This window comes from Schistocerca americana, unplaced genomic scaffold, assembly GCF_021461395.2.
Source record: "Schistocerca americana isolate TAMUIC-IGC-003095 unplaced genomic scaffold, iqSchAmer2.1 HiC_scaffold_815, whole genome shotgun sequence".
NCBI lineage: Eukaryota > Metazoa > Arthropoda > Insecta > Orthoptera > Acrididae > Schistocerca > Schistocerca americana.
This window is the reverse complement of record NW_025726583.1, coordinates 52,501-58,346: the sequence shown is the minus strand read 5'-3', so window position 1 is coordinate 58,346 and position 5,846 is coordinate 52,501. Positions and strand designations below refer to the sequence as shown.

At 53.8% G+C, this 5,846-nt stretch overlaps 2 non-coding genes across 2 annotated transcripts; both read right to left on the bottom strand.

Moving 5' to 3' along the window:
* Positions 1-88: 88 nt before the first annotated feature.
* On the bottom strand, positions 89-243 carry LOC124591249. The gene has a single exon (XR_006977074.1). It is a non-coding gene; the product is annotated as a 5.8S ribosomal RNA (ribosomal RNA).
* Positions 244-594: 351 nt separating this feature from the next.
* On the bottom strand, positions 595-2,504 carry LOC124591239. The gene has a single exon (XR_006977066.1). It is a non-coding gene; the product is annotated as a small subunit ribosomal RNA (ribosomal RNA).
* Between the last annotated feature and the right edge of the window lie 3,342 nt (positions 2,505-5,846).

The window sequence follows — 5,846 nt, the reverse complement described above, 5'->3', positions numbered from 1 at the left end:
TCAGGAGGCGCGGCCGGCCCCACAGGCGGCCGCGACGCTCCCAGGTCTGCGAAGCGGGGCAAACGCCGCGCGCTTCAGTATACGTAGCCGACCCTCAGCCAGACGTGGCCCGGGAACGGAATCCATGGACCGCAATGTGCGTTCGAAACGTCGATGTTCATGTGTCCTGCAGTTCACATGTCGACGCGCAATTTGCTGCGTTCTTCATCGACCCACGAGCCGAGTGATCCACCGTCCTGGGTGATCTTTTCTTAGTTTCCACTGTCTCTTTCAAGACAGTTGCATAGGCGGGACGTAGGCGTGTGGCGGCCCCTGTTCAAGCGTTCTGTGTCCAACGGCCTCACGGCCGATGGGCGTCGTACGGCTCCACACCGGAGCGGACAGGCAGTCGGGCGAAAGTCATTCAAAACCGGCGCCAGGCGCCAGGTGCCGCAGGCCAGCCGCTCCAGCGCTTCAGCGCTCGTACCACACAACATTGGCGTTAGTTTTGAGAAGCACGCGTGGTTCCGCACGCGGCGCACGGCTACTGCGAGCCGTACAGGTAGCGTGTTGCGCGACACGACACGCACATCGAACGACATGCAGTCTAGTCGGTAATGATCCTTCCGCAGGTTCACCTACGGAAACCTTGTTACGACTTTTACTTCCTCTAAATGATCAAGTTTGGTCATCTTTCCGGTAGCATCGGCAACGACAGAGTCAATGCCGCGTACCAGTCCGAAGACCTCACTAAATCATTCAATCGGTAGTAGCGACGGGCGGTGTGTACAAAGGGCAGGGACGTAATCAACGCGAGCTTATGACTCGCGCTTACTGGGAATTCCTCGTTCATGGGGAACAATTGCAAGCCCCAATCCCTAGCACGAAGGAGGTTCAGCGGGTTACCCCGACCTTTCGGCCTAGGAAGACACGCTGATTCCTTCAGTGTAGCGCGCGTGCGGCCCAGAACATCTAAGGGCATCACAGACCTGTTATTGCTCAATCTCGTGCGGCTAGAAGCCGCCTGTCCCTCTAAGAAGAAAAGTAATCGCTGACAGCACGAAGGATGTCACGCGACTAGTTAGCAGGCTAGAGTCTCGTTCGTTATCGGAATTAACCAGACAAATCGCTCCACCAACTAAGAACGGCCATGCACCACCACCCACCGAATCAAGAAAGAGCTATCAATCTGTCAATCCTTCCGGTGTCCGGGCCTGGTGAGGTTTCCCGTGTTGAGTCAAATTAAGCCGCAGGCTCCACTCCTGGTGGTGCCCTTCCGTCAATTCCTTTAAGTTTCAGCTTTGCAACCATACTTCCCCCGGAACCCAAAAGCTTTGGTTTCCCGGAGGCTGCCCGCCGAGTCATCGGAGGAACTGCGGCGGATCGCTGGCTGGCATCGTTTATGGTTAGAACTAGGGCGGTATCTGATCGCCTTCGAACCTCTAACTTTCGTTCTTGATTAATGAAAACATACTTGGCAAATGCTTTCGCTTCTGTTCGTCTTGCGACGATCCAAGAATTTCACCTCTAACGTCGCAATACGAATGCCCCCGCCTGTCCCTATTAATCATTACCTCGGGTTCCGAAAACCAACAAAATAGAACCGAGGTCCTATTCCATTATTCCATGCACACAGTATTCAGGCGGGCTTGCCTGCTTTAAGCACTCTAATTTGTTCAAAGTAAACGTGCCGGCCCACCGAGACACTCACTCAAGAGCACCCTGGTAGGATTGCAACGGGGTCCGCCTCGGGACGCACGAGCACGCACGAGGCGCGTCGCACGCCTTCGGCTCGCCCCACCGGCAGGACGTCCCACGATACATGCCAGTTAAACACCGACGGGCGGTGAACCAACAGCGTGGGACACAAATCCAACTACGAGCTTTTTAACCGCAACAACTTTAATATACGCTATTGGAGCTGGAATTACCGCGGCTGCTGGCACCAGACTTGCCCTCCAATAGATACTCGTTAAAGGATTTAAAGTGTACTCATTCCGATTACGGGGCCTCGGATGAGTCCCGTATCGTTATTTTTCGTCACTACCTCCCCGTGCCGGGAGTGGGTAATTTGCGCGCCTGCTGCCTTCCTTGGATGTGGTAGCCGTTTCTCAGGCTCCCTCTCCGGAATCGAACCCTGATTCCCCGTTACCCGTTACAACCATGGTAGGCGCAGAACCTACCATCGACAGTTGATAAGGCAGACATTTGAAAGATGCGTCGCCGGTACGAGGACCGTGCGATCAGCCCAAAGTTATTCAGAGTCACCAAGGCAAACGGACCGGACGAGCCGACCGATTGGTTTTGATCTAATAAAAGCGTCCCTTCCATCTCTGGTCGGGACTCTGTTTGCATGTATTACCTCTAGAATTACCACAGTTATCCAAGTAACGTGGGTACGATCTAAGGAACCATAACTGATTTAATGAGCCATTCGCGGTTTCACCTTAATGCGGCTTGTACTGAGACATGCATGGCTTAATCTTTGAGACAAGCATATGACTACTGGCAGGATCAACCAGGGAGCTGCGTCAACTAGAGCTGAGCAGCCGGCCGCCCGGGAGTGTGTCCCGGGGGCCCGCGCGAACACGCAAGCGTCCGCTCAATTATTCTGCAAACAGGAGGAGGCTGAGCTCCCCTGCACAATACACCTCGAAACCCTCTCAGGTCCCGGCGGCGCGCAGCGCCGTCCTAAGTACTTGGTCGGGTTCGAGAGAGGCGCAATCGCCCGGAGTTTGGCGAGTAGACGCTTTAGGTGCGACCACCCGTGCTCCCAACTGAGCTTGCCGCTGCCGACAGAGGCCCGGGAGCGTGCTGTCGTGGCATTGCCGGCGGGAGACAACACGCGCCACCTACGGTGACCGGCAGCTCCAACGCCAGCGCCACAGAAGGACAAAAGCCCCACTTGGGTGCCGAAGCGAACTCTCCCAGCACAGCGCACGCGCCAACACGTCCGCACAGCTGCGATACAAACCACCTGCGAGAACCGCAGAGGCGACCGAGCAGCAGACGGCGTCGCGGCGCCGAGCGCCGGGCGGCGGCGCATCCTCAGCGCACACAGTCCTCAATCGGACCAGCACACTGCAGATGTCCACCGCGCTTCGCACCGGGCCCGCGAGGACCTACTTTGGCCGCACGGCGCCGCGTGCAGGGTGCGCCGGCGCGCAGCTGCGCCGCCTGCCGCCTCCGTCGGCCGGCGCGCCTGCCACTGGCCGCCCCCACCAGCCGGCTGTAGCGCGTGCGCCCACGCACCGCGCGGCCAGCACGCCGGGAGGCCCCCCCTCACCGGCCGGGGACGGTCCCACCCAGCCACCGCCGCGTATCGCTTCACACCCAGATGCCATTCACGTTCGTGGGCATGGTGGGTATCGCTGGAACAACCGGTTGGTAGCTCAACCGATCGTCGCCATCACTGATTCACCTCTAGCGAGAACAACCGCACCACAACGGTTTACCAGTTGTTCATTTGCATAACGTCACCAGCAAACGTAGGCGTCCATCGCCATTTGCAAATTCAACGATTGTTGCATGCCTGTGTCAGGTGTCACGACACACTATGTCTGCCCACATACACGCAACAACATGTGCACGCTTCGCGAACACGTGGAAGGTGGCCCCCGTACGTATGCGATGTCCATTGCGCGAACGACTGTCAACCGGCCTCTGTCGCATGTCGCAGATGTGGAACGCAGTGCACCATGCTATCACGGTGTGTGAGAAGAGACGACTACGTCTGACAACACGCGCCACTACATCAACAGACGGCTCATGCTGATCGCCATCCAGGGCATACCACACTGCAATCCAGCTCTTATAGGGAGACGACACGTAGCTGAGTGCACAACATTTGGACCGCATGGTTCGCCGTTGTTGGCGCAGTCGTTGTACGGTCACATGTACCACGATGTATCATTCAGTACATGAGGACCAATGTGCAGTACAGTGTGTGATTTGGACGTACAACATCAGCGGACAGTTGACACAGGCCGTACCACAGCGTAGGCTAAGTGCTTCGCACATGCGAATGCCAATGAACAACTGCAAATGCCAATGAACAACTGCAAAGGGCATTGAGCATGTACGTCCTGCTGCCATCCACATTACAGTGTATAGCTGCAAGGTGTTTAACATGAAGCGATACACTGGGGACCGGGCAGTGCGAGTAGCAAACTATATTGCGGGGGTTGCAGTTAGGCAACACTACACTAATTTAACGCGTCGTATGACAATTACAGAGCAGGTTAAGGCCCAACGTGTGTTGGGTTAAGGCCCAACGTGTGTTGGGTTAAGGCCCAACGTGTGTTGGGTTAAGGCCCAACGTGTGTTGGGTTAAGGCCCAACGTGTGTTGGGTTAAGGCCCAACGTGTGTTGGGTTAAGGCCCAACGTGTGTTGGGTTAAGGCCCAACGTGTGTTGGGTTAAGGCCCAACGTGTGTTGGGTTAAGGCCCAACGTGTGTTGGGTTAAGGCCCAACGTGTGTTGGGTTAAGGCCCAACGTGTGTTGGGTTAAGGCCCAACGTGTGTTGGGTTAAGGCCCAACGTGTGTTGGGTTAAGGCCCAACGTGTGTTGGGTTAAGGCCCAACGTGTGTTGGGTTACGTTAAGGGGCAATGTGGGTTACGTTAAGGGGCAATGTGGGTTACGTTAAGGGGCAATGTGGGTTACGTTACGGCGCAATATAGGTTACGTTACGGCGCAATATAGGTTACGTTAAGGCGCAATATCGGTTACGTTAAGGCGCAATACAGGTTACGTTAAGGCGCAATACAGGTTACGTTAAGGCGCAATACAGGTTACGTTAAGGCGCAATACAGGTTACGTTAAGGCGCAATACAGGTTACGTTAAGGCGCAATACAGGTTACGTTAAGGCGCAATGCAGGTTACGTTAAGGCGCAATACAGGTTACGTTAAGGCGCAATACAGGTTACGTTAAGGCGCAATACAGGTTACGTTAAGGCGCAATACAGGTTACGTTAAGGCGCAATACAGGTTACGTTAAGGCGCAATACAGGTTACGTTAAGGCGCAATACAGGTTACGTTAAGGCGCAATACAGGTTACGTTAAGGCGCAATACAGGTTACGTTAAGGCGCAATACAGGTTACGTTAAGGCGCAATACAGGTTACGTTAAGGCGCAATACAGGTTACGTTAAGGCGCAATACAGGTTACGTTAAGGCGCAATACAGGTTACGTTAAGGCGCAATACAGGTTACGTTAAGGCGCAATACAGGTTACGTTAAGGCGCAATACAGGTTACGTTAAGGCGCAATACAGGTTACGTTAAGGCGCAATACAGGTTACGTTAAGGCGCAATACAGGTTACGTTAAGGCGCAATACAGGTTACGTTAAGGCGCAATACAGGTTACGTTAAGGCGCAATACAGGTTAGGTTAAGGCGCAATACAGGTTAGGTTAAGGCGCAATACAGGTTAGGTTAAGGTACGACATAGGTTAGGTTAAGGTACGACATAGGTTAGGTTAAGGTACGACATAGGTTAGGTTAAGGTACGACATAGGTTAGGTTAAGGTACGACATAGGTTAGGTTAAGGTACGACATAGGTTAGGTTAAGGTACGACATAGGTTAGGTTAAGGTACGACATAGGTTAGGTTAAGGTACGACATAGGTTAGGTTAAGGTACGACATAGGTTAGGTTAAGGTACGACATAGGTTAGGTTAAGGTACGACATAGGTTAGGTTAAGGTACGACATAGGTTAGGTTAAGGTACGACATAGGTTAGGTTAAGGTACGACATAGGTTAGGTTAAGGTACGACATAGGTTAGGTTAAGGTACGACATAGGTTAGGTTAAGGTACGACATAGGTTAGGTTAAGGTACGACATAGGTTAGGTTAAGGTACGACATA